Genomic DNA, 17,876 nt, shown 5'->3' with positions numbered 1-17,876 from the left:
GCCATGTCCACATTATATTCTCACACGCATTTTGTCCATGCATGTCTTTTCAAATGCTGCTTTTAAATAATGAATGTCATGTTCATTACTGATACCAATGACACCAAGCTGATACCAATGATACATAGGAAGGTGGTATAAAAAAAATCCACATGATTTTGATATGCTACTTAAAATAATATCCAAAAACAACAATTGTTATCTCTTCATTTTTGTCTGTTCATGCATCATCTTCTAAACTACTAAAGCATAATCAGGGATGCACAAACAATTAATCAAAGAAATTAAATAACAATCATTCCAAGTGCTGTTAATTAAACATGCCAATGAATTCAGCTCGAACATCTGTCCATTTAGCATTTACTCACTTGTGAGAACAACCAGAGGACAATGAGTGTGCAATAATCTCATGCAAACAGCATTGTTTATTAGCAATAATTAAAAATTACGCCATGTATAACTATGTGATATGGACAATAAGCTAACAAAGACAGTGTTTCTGTAGTGGCCCTTCAGCAAAGTCTCCTTGTTAAATTGTAGATGAATGATTACAGCCTTGTTCTGCACACGCCAGCTGCGCCACTACTGGGCAATTTCAGGACAGAAGATCAGGTGTCATCATTTATGTAGTAATCCTTGATGTGCTGTAACTGTTAGCAATCCATGGGGTTAAGCATACATTCATGGAACCCAGGAGAGCAATTAGCAGCAGGCTGGGTCTGAGGGCATCATGCCCATATGCTCCTCAATTTTGCATGTTGTATGCATTATATTAGCCTCTGCTATGTCTCAAAACATGTCTCTGCAGAGATGTTTACAGTAAGACTGCAATAAAATAATGTCTACAAAACAAACCTGAAACCTTTAGACACCTTTTGTGACTTCTTTTTGGTATAGGTAGTGCTTAAGCACAGTAAATTGCCTTTATTCTTTTTGCTGTATTTTAAAAAAATTTTGGCACCTTTGTCCAGAGCGAATTACTGAAGAATCCTAACCTGAATGTGTGCGTCAAACATCAACAGGTGTGAAATCTAGATGAATGTCAGGGTTCCAACTGGAAAAGAGCACTCCCTTCTTTAACGACCAGCCAGCCCCCAATTCGCTTCTCATACATCTTCTATATGACCCAGCTTGCTGACCTGAAAACCTGGAAGTGGTGCCCATTTGTGGAAGGGATGTGATTGTGCAAGTGTTCTGTCAAACTAATCTGCATGCCCCACATCCTAACACTTACATTCCTTAGTGTCTAGCAACTGTGAAGTTCCAGTGGAGCAGGAGAGGCTTAAGTGTCTTGCTTTGGGGCACAATGGTTTGCACCTGCCAAGTTTACTTACAACTACTAGCTCACCCCAAGGTACTTAACACTCCACAGATCCTACAACGCTTATCCAGGATGTAAACAAAAAGCATGAATCATACCCCTATGTAAAGTTGCAACCTGCATCCACAGCACTAGAGCAATTAAATTAGCCAAACATTTTCTAAGTCGATTAGGATAAAAGCCTCTGCTAAGTAAAGTAAATAAACAAGTAACTAGGTAGTAGCCTAGTGGGAAACACACTCTGGGGCACCATTTAGCCATCAAATATGGCTCTAACATAATTATGCCAAGAGGGAAAGAAGCAAAACAAAATGCTCTGCTTATGACAAAAGCAGAGGTGTACTACACAAATGTCTTTTATTTTCTTATTTTCTAAAGACTTTTATTTTGTGTTTGAGACCCGGTTCAGGTCTCTTGGACACATGGCGTGAGTTGTGAGAGGTGCGTGGGGTTTGTGTGCAAAAAAGTTATTTCTTTCATTTTAATTTATGTACATATTAAGAATATTTTGCATGTGTGTTATTTTGTGAATATTTTTTTTATGTTCTTTTAATACTGTGTATTGTAGAGAGAGGTGCAGAAAGACGCGATGTGTGACGCAATGTTCTGACGCAATGTTCTGATGCGACCTTGCTTTTTGTACATAATACACTTTGCACAGAAAATCTCTTGGGTGTCAGCTCATCATTTGCGGTTCAAGAAACTAAATCAAAAAGTTACACAATGCAGAAGAAGAACCGCTACACTATGATGACTTTCACCTTGATATTTTAGCGCGGATGTATACCTAGCCGAATTGCACTGTAGGGGGTGAGAACAAGTCTTCGAACTGTGAAATTACCACATCAAACATGACGTGGTAACATGGATGCAGCTATTTAACTGAATAAACAGTTGGTAAACACAAGTACATCTTATTGAACATAATTTATTTTCATCACCAATTATCATAGTAGAACAGCTTTCTCAAGCAGTTTGTGATGCATTTTGGAAACAGGAGATGAGCCCCTGGTCTAATGCGCCACCTGGCTTGAGAAACTCGTTCTCAAAGACTTACTTTTAGTCATTATTTGGGAAGCACACATATTCTGAATGCCTTCGGCAGAATTCAAATGAGCCATATTAATCTAGATTAATCTAGATTAATATAGATTAATTTAGATTACACTAGATTAATCTAGATTAATAACAAGATTACAGTGAGATTAATCTAGATTAATTTATGCCCACCTCTAATATTTATCTATCAAACAAACTAAGATTGTTCACATGCTCAGAGGATTTTAAGAGTAAAGCTGTTTTGCTTTTCCAGATCTGCAAACTGAATGTCTAAAATGGACAGCATTTACTCAAATGCATAATAATAGTAAAGTATTTAATTTATTTTACCAGTCAATATTTTAATGCTAACAAATAATAATTCTTCCTCTGCAATTAAAATAAATCTGCACTGATAATAACCAGTATATGGGGTGGTAGTAGCCTAGTGGGTCACACACTCGCCTATAAACCAGAAGACCAAGGTTCAAATCCCACTTACTACCATTGTGTCCCTGAGCAAGACGTTTAGCCCTAAATTGCTCCAGGGGGACTGTTCCTGTAACTACAGATTTTAAGTCGCTCTGAATAACGCCGCCTGATAATTGCCGTAAATGTAAATGATATAAATATAATTATAATTGCGCCAAATGCTGTAAAATCAGGTGTATAAGTCACATTCAAGATTTAATGTCATTCACATTGTATGTCAGTGGTTGCTAAGGTAGTTGCTAATTATGGGTTAGAGAACCTTTTTCTTTAGATATCTGGGACACCATTTAGCCATCAAATATGGCTCTAACATAATTATGCCAAGAGGGAAAGACGCAAAACAAAATACTCTGCTTATGACAAAAGCATAGGTGTACTACACAAATAAGCTATGAACTATGAACCCATTTTGAAAAGCAGCATGTCTCTGAATGCAACATAAAACCAGGACTAGTTCAGACATCTAACCATATGTGTTTTGACAGCTCACTTTTTAAGTGATTGCTCCAGCATTTTAGAGCTTTAAATAGCAGTCTGGGATGGCCTTTCATTTCTAAATGTGAATGGTTATCACATTTAGCCCATTACAAAAGAAAATTACAGTACTTTATGCTTTCTGGTGGCATTCAACTTGGTGATCTTGCAAAATGCTTTAGCCACCTTAAACCAGAAGAACCATCACATGTCTGTTTTTGCAATGCCACAGCTGAAGCAGTAATAATGGCCTCTGACAGACCTGCTTTTCTGCTGATTAACAGCTTGTTTAACAAAATGGGCAAAAAGACCAATTACCTCTGAAGGCAATCGATTGTAAAAAAAAAAAAAAGAATTGAAATTGCTGCTACAAAAGGCAGAGGAAATGTATATTTGTCACAGTGTAGAAGGGAAATTAGCCTTTATGTCAGTTTCTTGTAGAACACATTCAGTAGACAAAACATAGCTCGATAAAATTGGTGTACGCTTTCATTGTGTGTTTGTTGGTACGTTCTTTTTTTATTGCAAGCATGTGATGGATTACTTTTAGGATGCACAATTTCATATAATTGTTGTTATTTACATATTTTGACAAGCATATTGTGGGCATGCTGCCAAGAGTTGTCAGCTTTTTCTTAGTTCATGTGATTTCTACCAGACTCTCAGAAAAAGGATAAAAAAACAGACTTTTGTTTTTGTTTCCAGAAGTCAGCAGAGAACAAGTCAAAATTAGATCATTCAGAGCAATGTCAGCAAACCGAGACAGTGTCAATGAAGTTTCTGCTTCAGTCACTACCATTGCAAAGGTAATATGAATGTTTTTTCATATGAAGTGAAACTGAAGTGATTGTCATTGTGATTGTCAGTCACAATGCTGTCACTGAGGATACATTTGCATTTACATTGTTAAATGAATATCTAGATTCCTTTGCATCCCCTACCACCTTCAAGGGCCCTAATGTGAATGTCTTAATTATTTTGTCTAAAGTCATTTGTCAAAAATACAAGTAGGAGGAAAAATATATGCTAGTGCCATACAGTCAGTGATTATGGGCATTTAACCTGCCATCACTAAGCTTTCAAGTGATGGCACTATGTGGGTTTCCAAAATTATCTAAATCGCCCAGAATGCATTTTAATTGTCCATAACAAAAATTCTGTTTGTCACTGCTTACTATCATACATTTAAATGTGAAATGGATACCTCAATAGCTATTAGACAACCATTTATTGATGAAATGTCAGATTCAAAAGATTCAAAAGCACCTGCGTAAACCTGAATAAAAAATGGTGTGTTTTTACCCAAAGCCACCTTTAGAGAGCATGACAAGTCACAAAGAAGTAATCAGTAGCTTAATAACTATAAATATTTACAGTTAAAAAACAAAATGAATTAGCACATTGCTTTCTAAATAGCTAACAGCAAGACATCATATGTTTCAAAATGTTCCAAACATTAATTAAGTTAAAGTAAGGTTACTTTAATGTATTTAAAAGGTTAAAAATAAACACAATATTATAGAAACAAGAATTGTGTGACCATTAGATCTTGACAAAAGATCTTGACAAAATGTGCAGTTTTTTATTTGCCACTTATTCTGGGTAACGAAGTGAATCATAATCGGAAGGTTGATTATGCTGAACCGCCAAGGTTCCACTGAGATACCATTGAGCCAGGTACATTCCCACACAGAGCTTTATTGATTTACAATCATTTTACAATTTTAGCAATAATTCTTATCAAGTTTTGCTTTAGAAGGGCAACAAAGTTGACCTGTTGTTAAAAATGTGTTGTACCTGAAACTAACACTTGGTGTTGTAACTTGCATGATGCGAATTACATGTCACTGTGTTTGGGCATTACATTTACATTTACATTTACATTTACAGCATTTATCAGACGCTCTTATCCAGAGCGACTTACAATCAGTAGTTACAGGGACAGTCCCCCCTGGAGCAATTTAGGGTTAAGTGTCTTGCTCAGGGACACAATGGTAGTAAGTGGGATTTGAACCTAACCCACTGTCTAACCCACTAGGCCACTACCACCCTGAGATGGACATCACACACTGTCCATCTCTGCTGTTATGTCTTCATCCTCTGTTGCTGCCACTCAGCCATGAAATTACATTAAGTACTAAAGCAGAGAATGACACAGATGTGCTTACAAATGGGGATGCCTCAATGAGAAGCACAGAAAAATAATCTTGCTGAAAAATAGTGTCATTTCTGACACTTGTTTTTGCATTCATGAAACACTAATTGCATTCACTTTGTGAATCTTTAACAGCCAACTTTGAAGGAGTTGAGAACGAGTAGATTTGAAATTTTATTGCAGATTTGAAAGTGCATCTCCTTTTGGGGGATGTTGTTCAAGCCTGAAAGTGCAACTGTTTTCCATTAAATGAAAAATGTATTATTTTTCAGAGCTATGATTAGTCAAATATTCTGTTCAACCTCGGTTTTAGTAATTCCCCTGCAAATATAACACGATTGTTTCCTAATCGTGTTCACCTGTGTCTGATCGTATAAAGCTGCCCGTGTCTGTTCACCGTTGGGTCATTGTTACATGTTACCTGTTCAGCTGTTACCGGATGTCTCCCCTGTCCTGTTCATCATAGATTAAACCCCTGTTTTGTGACGTCATGCGAATGAGTCCTTCTTCATCATCAAGTCATCATCTCAATTCACCTGCCTCGCCATGCCATTGTCCTGCCATTGTTCCAGCAGCCATTAATGCATCAATAATTACTGAAGACTCTTTATCTTGTTAGTGCAGGGCAGTCTGGAAGTGGAATCAGTGTAAATTACAGACTCAATTAATTTGTTTTCAGTTATGAAACCATATTGATGGTTACAAATGAAGAACATAATAGCTTTGTTGAAAGTTGAAAATGATTGTATCACTAATACAAGAAGCCTGTAGTGTTTCCTAAGCACACAATAACATTTACATTCTGTGCTAGGCAATTCTGGCTATTCTGCTTCAAAGACAACAATGCTGTTCTCCTATCATACAATCAGTATGATAGGAGAACAGCATTAGAGGAGTATTCAAACCACTGACACAAAGACTGTGTATCAGGCTGCTCACACACTGACCAGTCAAATTAATGGGCATATTCTCCTTCAGGAACCACTGCTCACAAATACAGAGAATTACCAGGACTACACGAATATACGAAAGTATATCTGATATGATGAATTAGAGCAATCCCACCAGTGAAAGCTGCAGTCACTGATTAATGGACCTTGGCTCTTTGAATTATGACTAATGCAAACATTTCAGACAGTGAGCACAGAAGAGGAGAATTGAAAAAGCACAGAACTGCTTATGGTATGGTCAGTGACTTGGAAGGAGATAAAACGTAAGTGCTTGAAGAGCATAATAGCTTGGACTCACAGAAAATAGCTATATGCAAACACACATTACAGACCTTCCAGCTGCAAGACACAAATATCAAGATGCAAGATGATATATTTCTAACCTGTTTCTTGCAGCTGAAACTACTTGAATATAGTTAATATGGATGCATTGAAGCTTTAATGTATAACATAATGCTTTCAGTTCATTAAGAATGGAAAGAAATGTAATAAAATTAGTATATATGGGATATAATTTTAATGATACTATATAAACACACACACACACACACACACACACACACACACACATGCACACACATGTCCCAAGTTCTGTGAAAAATATATGTTTACATTTACAGCATTTATAAGAATTTATCCAGAGCAACTTACAGTCAGTAATTATAGGTACAGTCCTCCTGGAGCTGCTTAGCTTTAATTGTCTTGCTCAGGGACACAATGGTAGTAAGTGGGGTTTGAACTTCTTCTGGTCCATAGGTGAATGTGTTACCCACTAGGCTTCTAACAGAGTCTATAGAAAGCATACCAGTCAAATGCACCATAAATATTGATGACAGCATTCCCCAGCTCTTAAATTCTCATAAACCTTTTATATTTAGCTGTATTAAAAAATGATCCAAGATGGCGGCACGCACAGATGCAGCGACTCAAGGCTCTCCACTTAGGTGCTCTTTTTTGTGTTTTTTTGCTATATTAGTGTGTTATTTTACAAACTACTGCAAAGCCAAACTAAACTATAGCTATCTGTAATTATACAACATCGAATATAACATCGAATATAACAGTCATCCCCGTTACCAGTGATTATCAGAGGTTCAACAACATCCCCCCGGAGATAGAAGATCATTGGGTACTCCATGAATTGTTATCGGCTCAGCCAAGCGACGCAGGTGGCAGAAAGAACGTAAACAAAAGCGGGGCTGCCGGTCAGGTCTGCTAGCCACGCTAAAGAATCAGCCATGTCCCAGCATCTTCCTGACCGACGCACGGTCTGTCGTCATCAAAATCGTCAAACTGAACCTACTACTCGCCGGACACCGATTGCTGTGCCTTGGTCGTCACGGAGACGTGGCTACGAGAGGAAATTCCAGATGCCTCGATGCAGCTAGCAGGCCACACAATGCACCGTAGCGACAGAAAAGCAACAGCTGGAAAAAGCAGAGGTGGAGGTATGTACATCTACACACATAACAACTGGTGCACTAACACTAATATCTTCAAAACAGTCTGCTCCCGAGACAGAGCCATTCTACTTGCCCAGATAACTGCCTGTAGTGCTAATAACTGCTATCTACATACCTCTGGATGCTATTGTTAGCTCAGCCTTTGCATACCTGCATGACTCAATTTCTGAACAGCAACAGACATATCCAGAGGGAGTACACATCATCGCAGGGGACTTCAACAAAGCATGCTTAAGAACTGTGTTGCCTAAATTTGTTCAACATATGAAATGCCCCACAAGAGGGAACAACACTTTGGACCATGTTTATACAAATATCAAAAAAGCCTACAGGTCTGTTCCCCTCCCCCACCTGGGTATGTCTGATCACCTCTCTCTGCTTGCTGTCCCGGCATACACACCACTGAGGAAAAGGACAAAGCCCATCACATGAACCATTAACTCCTTATCTGATGATGCTCTGTCTCAGCTGCAGGACTGTTTTGCCCTCACAGAATGGAGTGTCTTCAAACATGGCAACCTAGAGACTCACACAGCTGCAGTATTGGGTTACATCACGCACTGCATGGACACTGTCACCACGGAAAAGTTGGGTGTACCCCAACCGTAAACCCTGGATGACGAGTAAGGTTCAGGTGCTGTTAAAGACACGTAACTCTGCATGCAAATCAGGTGACCAGCAAAGCAAGAGCAGACCTCAAAAAAGGCATCAGAGAAGCAAAACGAGACTATTCAAATCAGTTATTGGATTACCTCTCAGAAAACAACCCCAGAAAAGTATGGGAAGGCCTGAAACACATCACTAATCACAAAGGCAGTGGGACAAATACGGAAAACATGGACATCTCATTAGCAGAGGAACTAAATCACTTCTTTGCTTGTTTTGAGATAAATGTAGACACCCGTACCATGCAAAGCACCCTGCCCGTAGCCTCCACAAACACTCACCCTCCAAAAACACCAGGTTCGCAATGTGTTCAGAGCAGTAAATCAGAGGAAAGCTGCTGGCCCTGACGGAATACCTGGGAGTGTGCTCAAAGTCTGTTCTGACTAGCTGTCTCCTGTGTTCACCAGACTTTTCAACCTCTCATTGTCACAAGCCACTGTCCCTCGCTGCCTGAAAACTGCAACAATAGTCCAAGTCCCCAAGTACACCACCATCAGTGGCCTTAGGGACTACAGACCCATTGACCTGACACCCGTGGTTACAAAGTGCTTTTAGAAGCTGTTCCTCAAGCACATAAAGGACTGCCTCCCCCCAGCTTTGACCCCAACCAGTTTGCCTATAAGTCAAACAGGTCCCCTGAGAATGCAATTTCCATTGCCTTCCACTCTGCTCTGCATCACCTAGAGAATCCTAGGACTTCAGTAAGGATGCTCTTCATCGATTTTAGCTCAGTTTTTAATACCATCATCCCAGACATCCTTATAGCCAAGTTGGTTAAAGCTGTAGTTAATGTCATTCATTTATTCCTTCTATTTTCCCACTATTTTCTCCCTCCCATTTATTTCTCTGCATTTCTTTCCCATTTCAGAAGAAATTCTGACAAAGTTTCCTGCCCTGAAAAGATGGGAACTAGCTCTTCGATATTTCTTCCTAAGTGAACGCATGGTCATATTATATTCTTAGAAAATGCATCTTACATCTGCCTCAGCTGCACATATTCAATCTCTGCACCTGTCTCTCTCTCTTATACACGCATCTGCACACTCATACTTGCTCCTCACAATCACTCCTGCCCGAGTCATTAAAGAAAGAGACAGACTCCCTTTACCCTGCTCCTTTCCCGCATCCATTCTTTAATCAAGATTGATTAATTTTTTCTACATATCTGCCTATGCCAGCATTTAACAGGGGCCACATTGAAGACACATGGTTTTAAATGTGCAACCAAACCATTTGACTAAAAGGTGAATAATGAGTAAAATGGACATTAAATGTGTACAGAAACCTCAAAAAATATTCCCCATCCTGGTCTCTCAGATCGGCAAACGAAAGGAGACTAAAAATTCCTTCTTCATGGGGTCTCCGATTCCAATCATGTCTGTTCTCCGTTGTTGTCCCTGGCTGGTGGAACAACCTGCCCTCCTCCACACGACTAGCCGAGACTATCACCACTTTTAAGAAGAAGGTGAAAACCCTCTTATTCCAAAAATATTACAGACAAATCTAACACTTACACACGCACATGCATACACATTGCACAAACAAATACAAAATGTATAAATACATTATAATTTTTCTTAGTCTAGCACCCAACAATCTCCATGCTCTTCACTGACAAGTCTAAGCCTTATCAGGGCTCTTAGTTTGTAAACTCGATATTCTATAGAAATCGAACGAGAATTGCTGGTGTCTTCATATTGTAAGTCGCTTTGGATAAAAGCGTCTGCTAAATAAAGTAAAGTAAAGTAAGTAAAAGTCTATGTCAGAGAATGAGTACAAGAGTTGTGAGAATTGAAAATGACACTTTTGCACAGCAACTTTGTCCCACTGGCTGTGTTTTTCCTACTTTGTGGCAAAGACAATGATTTGTAGGCTTGATCACTAACAAGTGCCTCTACACATGTTTTAGAATCTGCATAAGAAATAAAGGAAGAGCTTCCTGGATCCTGTTCAAAGATCTATGTAAACGAAGATATATTTATCAAAATTAAAATATAAAAATGCACACATAAAAAGAAAAACATACTGAATAGCTGTGCTGACTCAATTTAAATGTACAAACTTAAAATATGTACAAAAATGTACAAACACATTAAATACTTTAAATATGACATGAAATTAACATATAAAATTATTATAAACAAGATAAGCAAAAAAGTAGTTGGCAGTAACCGATTGTGGCAGCCACCAAAGTTGTCCCCTTAAAAAGATCTGCAATTGTAATCATAGGTTTGTAATTGTAATCATAGGTACTAGAGGTGTGAATCTTCACTGGTCTCAGGATTCATTTTGACAATTTTCAATGCCTCAATATCGATGTATTATGATGCATCCCACAACCTTTCTACATTGTCACTGATTTTTTCAAAAATACAAGGTCTTGTACACCTGAATGGATCCTTTGATTTGCTACAATGAGCAAAAAACGTTCATCTTGTAACAGTCATATATACAGAGAATGCACACACTTCTCTTCATGTTTCACCAGATTTTCTTCAACTACACAAATAAAACCGGTTACAACCTAAGTCACAAACACAAGAAAAATGCCTGGTTCAGACATCCATGGCATCAGGTGAGCACGGACTGAACACAAACTATTTTTTTCTGCTTACTGAAGAAAATCTAAAATCAGCTTTCAGGCCGAACTGGCAGCGCTGCTCTCGTCACAGGGCTCAATGGAAAAAGATGCATGCTTTTCTAAACACCCGGTAAGACGATAGTTTCTTGTTGTAGATCTCTGGACACACAGAGACTGTTAGGATTAGCCTTTCCTACATTCCCGGTTCATATGTGTTTTTCGAAGTGGCCTACTTTGATCCAATGGGTAAAACGAAAATTTGTCACAGCGTGCAGTGATCAAAGTTCAACAAATTTCAATGTTCACTGTGTTGCTAGAACAAGGCCACGGAGTGCCGAGGCACACAGCATGTAACTCTTACTCGGAGCAGCACTGTACTCAGATCAGGCCACCACAGTCGCTACCGGCACTACTTTGAAACGAGAATTTCTATGCCGCCGCCAAAAAAGGATTTAGTATCTACAAACAATCAATAATTCCGGCCCTCACAGACCTGATAATTCTTGCTTAAGAAGCTCTTCTATCCATCACTCGTTAGCTGTATTAATGGCACCTGTTTGAACTAACCTGTATAAAATACACCTGTCCACACCTTCAAACACTCAGACTCAAACCTCCACCGTGGCCAAGACCAAAGAGCTGTATAAGGACACCAGGGACAAGATTGGCTCATTCCAGTCTTGTGCAGGTGTACAATCTTCAATCTGCAAGCAGCTTAGTGGGAAGAGATCAACTGAGCAATTATTAAAAGAAGGAACAAATACAAGATCACTTGACAAACTGCCTCGACCTGGGGCACCTTGTGGGGTACATATGAAAAATAAGACAGAACTACGGAGTTAATGACTTAAAGAGAGCTGGGACCACAGTAACAAAGGATACAAGTAGTAAAACACTACGTCGTCATGGACGACGCCTACTGCACTTTAAAAGTTTTCATGTCAGGCCTGTCTAAAGTTTGCCAGAGACCATCTGGATGATCTAGAGAAGAACTGGGAGAATGTCATGTTGTCAGATGTGACCAAAATAGAACTTTAGTTACATCCCAAGAACCCCATTCCCACTGTGAAGGATGGAAACATGCTTTGTGGCTGCTTTGTGGGGACAGGACAACTGATCTATTACATTATATTGCAAAAGAATGGCAAGAGTGTGCAAAGCAGTAATCAGAGCAGTGGCTGGCTATTTTGACGAAACCAGAGTATAAAACATGATTACAGTTATTTCACGTTTCTCATAGTTTCATTCATAGTTTTGATGCCTTCAGTAAGAATCTACCAATGTAAATGGTCATGAAAATAAAGAAAACACATTGAATGAGAAGGTGTGTCCAAACTTTTGGCCTGTACTATATATAATCATTAAAAAATATCCTGAAGCACAATTTAAATACAATGTTCTTTCAAACAGTACTAATCCCTAGAAAAGATCATTCAATCTTAAATAATAATAATAATAATAATAATAATAATAATAATAATAATAATGACAGATTAATATTGTTATATGTCATTGCTGAAAGTAACAATAGAACAGTGCCACAGGGCACATAGTATTGCACATTTTGCAAAACCATGGTAAACTGTGCAACAGAACAGGCAGCACATATTTTACAGTGATTGAAACAGATTTTACTTAATATAATTTATATTGGAGATGCCCAAATCGCTGAAATATTCTCATATCCGCTGGTGACAGTACTTTCATAAAGACGCTGGCACTATCTTCTGTCCTTTGAGATTATGCAAAGCATCCAATCTCCCTTGAACGTGGCTCCATCAGAGAAAGACCGTGGCAAATATCATTACATGCTCTGCTACCACTTTTCTCATAGCCACGAGAAGGGAGGGTATCACTGTGCAGCAGTGAACTGAGCAAGAGTGCATTGATCTGCCAAAATGAGCCGCCATTTTGTGACAAGTCTCACAGGGCTGCTGTTGGTTGGTCATTTCTCATTCTGCCTCGGCTTTGTAGAGGAGCACACACACACACACACACACACACACACACACACCCAGTGGATGGGCGTAATATTTTCTTTCTTGTGTGCTCTCGCTCCCACACACACAAAACTGAAATGAAATTAATGCCTGCATTTCATGCTACACTGTCTTCTGCATTTTGAACAAATGATTACTCTGTGCATTCTCAGATCTTCTGGTAATATTAATGGACAGAAGACATAGCCATTTAGCAAAGAAAGGTTTTAAATTAGTTCAAAATGTACTTCACACAATATGTATCAAGCTTGTATCTGTAATCTTTGATAGTTCACTGTCATGTTAGCTTTTTTCTTTTAAATTCTCATCAAGCAGCATTATGTTGAAAAATAGCAGATTTCAAATACATCTAAATTTGTACATCCTCTTTTTTTGTTCTTTGTGTGCTCCTTTCTACCTATAGGAAACCTTTTTGCATAATACTATGCATTTATTAAACATTTCCTCACCTTCTCCAAAGATCCATTCCTGCATTTCCAATTTCAGGAAGTCTGAAATAATAAGAACAATAAAAACAATGTTTCTTACATAAAAAGGGTTACTTAAAACAACAATACCAGCAGTCCAAATGCAGATTAATGTCAAATTAAACATAGAGCTGTAGGAAATTCTGAAATGCTGTGTAATGTGTCACATGCAATTTATTATTAAAAAAAGATGACAGATGGACAACAACCTAAATCTGCACCATTTAGTTACTTAGCATTATTATTAATAGAGTTCTGTGACTTATAATGAAAACAATCATAATTACATTCTTTTAAGGCACAAAAACTAATTAGAGCTGCAAGACATTCAAAAAATGAATATTTATTTATTGTGCCTGGTAATATGTACTCAGGCTCTTCCTGGCTAAATTAGCATATGTCATTATGCCGAAGCAAGCGTGGACTAAAATTCTTGTAAATGATTAGCTGCTTATTGAACCAATCAATGTGCTTTGGGTTGTTCTAACAAAATAAACTTCCTGCCATTTCATTCATAATATGCAGATAGTGTTGAATAATAATAATAATAATAACGTGTGTGTATGTGTATGTGGGCATTATTTGCAGTTGATGTACTCTGAACTAACTTATAAGGCGATCATTCTCTTTTAGCTTGTACAGCAGCATGAAGGCACTGGGCACAAATAATGTAGACTGGTACCCGCCCCCTTGTTGCAACCTCTTTATCATCCATTTTAGATTCACCCTGATCAACATTCAAATTAAAATACAGCCCAGTACATTTAAAATCAGTTATCAGCATGCATTGAGGAATCACTAATAATAAAGCATACACTCCCTAATTATCAAATTACAGTGTTAGTGTCCAGTGAACGTCTGACAGAGCTTCTCAAAGAGAAGTCACAAAACACGAAAAATAGGAAAAGAAAAGTGGCACAAAAGGTATACTTATCTATACTTCATTACATAGCGTCAAAGCTTAAGAGGCAATCATGCATATTGAGCTATCCTTATATCAGCTGAAGGCAATCATGGTCCCTCTTTTTAACTGTGCTCTGCCAAGAGGAAAATGAAACAAGGCATTTATCAGGCATTACTCCTTACACAAGTGACTGGTAGAGGGCAACTGACCAGGAGCCCAACTGAAGGGTTACCTCTGAATTAATTAACTCTGTAACATCAGCACATTTAGAGACTACAGGATGTGGCAATAACCATAAAAAGTCACAAAAAACACTGCTATTTGCATCCATATTGAAATGGGAGTACAAGGAGAAAGAGAAGGAAGAGAAGGAAGGAGAGGGGGGTAGGCAGTCTGGATTTATGAGAGGTCAAGGCAGGGAAGGTGAGAGTTTATGAACTGTGCATCGACATCATGGTCAGAATCGCTAAAATGTCTTTATCACATCCCTCAAGCTGGAGGAGTCCCTCAGTCTCCGGATGACAACCCGGCATGGGAAAAGAGATTAAAGTTTATAATCTATTGCTTCTATGGTACTGATAGCATTGCTGCATGCTGATGACTTTAAACAAGGCAAATTTTTACCCAAATATAGCTTTTGTGAGGTGCATTCATTTAATGTAGAATAATTCTGTTAAAAATATATTAGATTCTTACTGCAATTGCATATTGAATTAATTCCTGACATTTTATTATAATAACTAACCTTAAGATAGTCATGGGGATGAACACGCAAAATATGTCCTAATGTGTGTGTGTGCGTGTGTGTATATATGTATCAATGTAATTACAGAGCTAAAAACACCACAGTACTACAAGTACAAGTTTGATGAGGTCAAGGACTATGATCAAAATTCCTTTGATGAAGCCCTACACTAAAAAACGCTGGGTTGTTTTTTTTTCAACCCAAATGCTGGGTTGAGACTGTTGTTGGGTTGATTTAACCCAATTTGGGTTGAAAATCTGTCCTGATCTATAACCCAGCGGTGCTGGGTTGGGAACTCGGACCTGAAAGAGAGCACGCACGTCACGTCAACTACCTGGGACAGCAGCGAGAGAAGCCGCCATTGTCTTTGCACCATCTTTAGTTTCTGAGGGGCGAAAAAATAAGTTTCTGAAAGGCGAAAAAAAAAAATTCTGAGAGAAAGCCGCGGGGGTAGGAGACGGGCTGAAAAAAATTCTGAGGCAAAAGCTGCAGGGGGGAAGGAGAGAGGAGAAATTTTGAAGTTTTCTGCAAGCTTCACTGCTTCATATCTTGCTAACTAACACTTGCTATGCTAACACTGCTGAAATATCTTGCACCTGCATTGGAGCCACCAATTTGTGTGTGTATTCACTCAACCGGAGATCGGTAAGCTTTATTTTGCATATACGCTGTGAAAGGGGGTTTTGGGTTTAATGTTGTATTTTAGAAATATACCTTTCTGTCTACATTTGTTTTTCTCAAGTTTGGACCGTTTTAAAGGAGTTTTGCTTGCTGTAACGGGGAAACCAATTTGTGGATGAACAAGGTGGGTAGTTTTCTCTATTCAAATACTACTAATTAGAAACTGCTGGAACATTTGTAATATGAAACGTGAATTTGAATGTGTCTAAATTATGAGGTCTTAAGTGTACAGTGAGCATTTGATACTTGCAGCACTGTGTTGCCTAGTGCCTAGTGGTGGCCTAGAGGGTAAGGAAGCGGCCCCGTAAACAGAAGGTTGCCGGTTCGAATCCCGATCTGCCGAGGTGCCACTGAGGTGCCACTGAGCAAAGCACCGTCCCCACACACTGCTCCCCGGGCGCCTGTCATGGCTGCCCACTGCTCACTCAGGGTGATGGGATAAATGCAGAGGACAAATTTCACTGTGTGCACCGTGTATCACATGTGACAATCACTTCACTTTTTAGAGTAGCTCTATACATCCCTACATACAGTTTTGTAGAATTCAAATTATTTCAATGTAGGTTTGAAAAAGTAAATACCCACTTTCAACATATGCCAGTTTTTTTTTTTTTTTTTTGCACTACTAGTTTTGTTTAAAGCCACTAAAATGTTTTGGAAATGCAAGTACTGCTCTGATATCTGCGAGAAGAGCACAGTTTTTAAACATTACAGGCTAAAACATGCATCAGGAATCACATGTGATCTTAGACGAAAAAAGGTTGTAAAGGATGAGCCTGACATCAACCAGATGATCCAACACTGGCCAGCGCTTTTCATTGAAAGCAGGTTTGTGAATGTGTCCTTTAATGTTTTTTTTTCTTATTTGTTTTACAAAACTGGGCTTATTTTAACACGATTGTTGGTAGAAATCTTAAAGAAGAGTTCTTTGGTGTTCTTGATGGGTTGTGTCCAAGTTTGATGGAAGTTTCAAGAGGAAGACAGGTCGGATAGGAAAGCAATTAGCTGACCTGCTACAACACACAACGGTGGGTTGATATTTCTCTTTACTTTTTGTAATGGTATTGATGGTAAGTTCAATTCATGAACTTGTTCTCCCACCTTACCTTGTGGTATTTCTCTATATGGACAAATAAACTGATATAAGATATATTGGCTTTGTTCTACATTCAAGTGTGTTTTATACTACTTTGCAGAGCACAGAGCCAACAGCCATTAGATGCCTTGTCCTGAGAGGACTTCTAATCATTCTTGGAGATGACTCGTCTATGTTCTTCAAGAGAAGTTCAGTGAGTAAACCCTTTCTCCATTTGTACCATTCAAATATCAAATTGTGCAATATACCACCTAATGTCACAACATGAAAGACGCCTATATATAAACACACACAAAATAGCTTGTTTACTGTGCCTAAAATAAAATAACATTGAATTATAAAAAATATAATATTAAATAATTATATACAGCTGACTGTAGCCCTCACCAACCTACCTCAAGTAATGTGCCTCTTGTTTGGCTTTACCTATGCACTTCACCTGCAGTACACGAAGTGCTTGAAAACCACTTTTACCTTCATTCAGCAGGTAATGCTAAATTTAGGTCGAAGTGAGCTACCTCCAAAGTTTCGTAAGCTGAAGAATGAGCTAGCAGGGTAAGACACAATTATTCTTATAGCACAGCTCTTCACGCCTGTGTCTGGATTGTTGCACAATTACTTTGCACTGATTATAGCAAATAGGCTTTCAGTTGTTCATTTTGTCTGATTCTTCTTGTGCTAGATGTTTCTAGTATTGAATTATATTATAGTATTGAATTATATATACATATGTGTGTGTGTGTGTGTGTGTGTGTATATATATTTTTTTTTTTTTCTTTTTTTACAGAGGGCACATTTTAGAAAAGTTGCAAGTTTTTTTTTAAGCAAATCTGATCCTTACTG

General features: G+C 38.4%; 1 protein-coding gene across 35 annotated transcripts in view; it reads right to left on the bottom strand.

Moving 5' to 3' along the window:
* The window catches only part of LOC114786615 (receptor-type tyrosine-protein phosphatase delta), a 403,565-nt gene that overhangs the window by 268,023 nt on the left and 117,666 nt on the right, over positions 1–17,876 (bottom strand). For 34 of the 35 annotated variants that reach the window (XR_003749232.1, XM_028973883.1, XM_028973864.1 and 31 more), the window contains exon 7: positions 13,590–13,631. The exons of the other annotated variant lie outside the window; for it this stretch is intronic. The gene's annotated coding sequence lies outside the window, so the exon portion shown is untranslated. The remainder of the gene's footprint in view (positions 1–13,589; positions 13,632–17,876) is intronic. 35 annotated transcript variants of the gene reach the window in all.

Source organism: Denticeps clupeoides, chromosome 1 (genome assembly GCF_900700375.1).
Source record: "Denticeps clupeoides chromosome 1, fDenClu1.1, whole genome shotgun sequence".
Taxonomy (NCBI): Eukaryota; Metazoa; Chordata; class Actinopteri; order Clupeiformes; family Denticipitidae; genus Denticeps; species Denticeps clupeoides.
The sequence above is the reverse complement of the archived record's forward strand: the minus strand, read 5'-3'. Positions and strand labels throughout refer to the sequence as shown.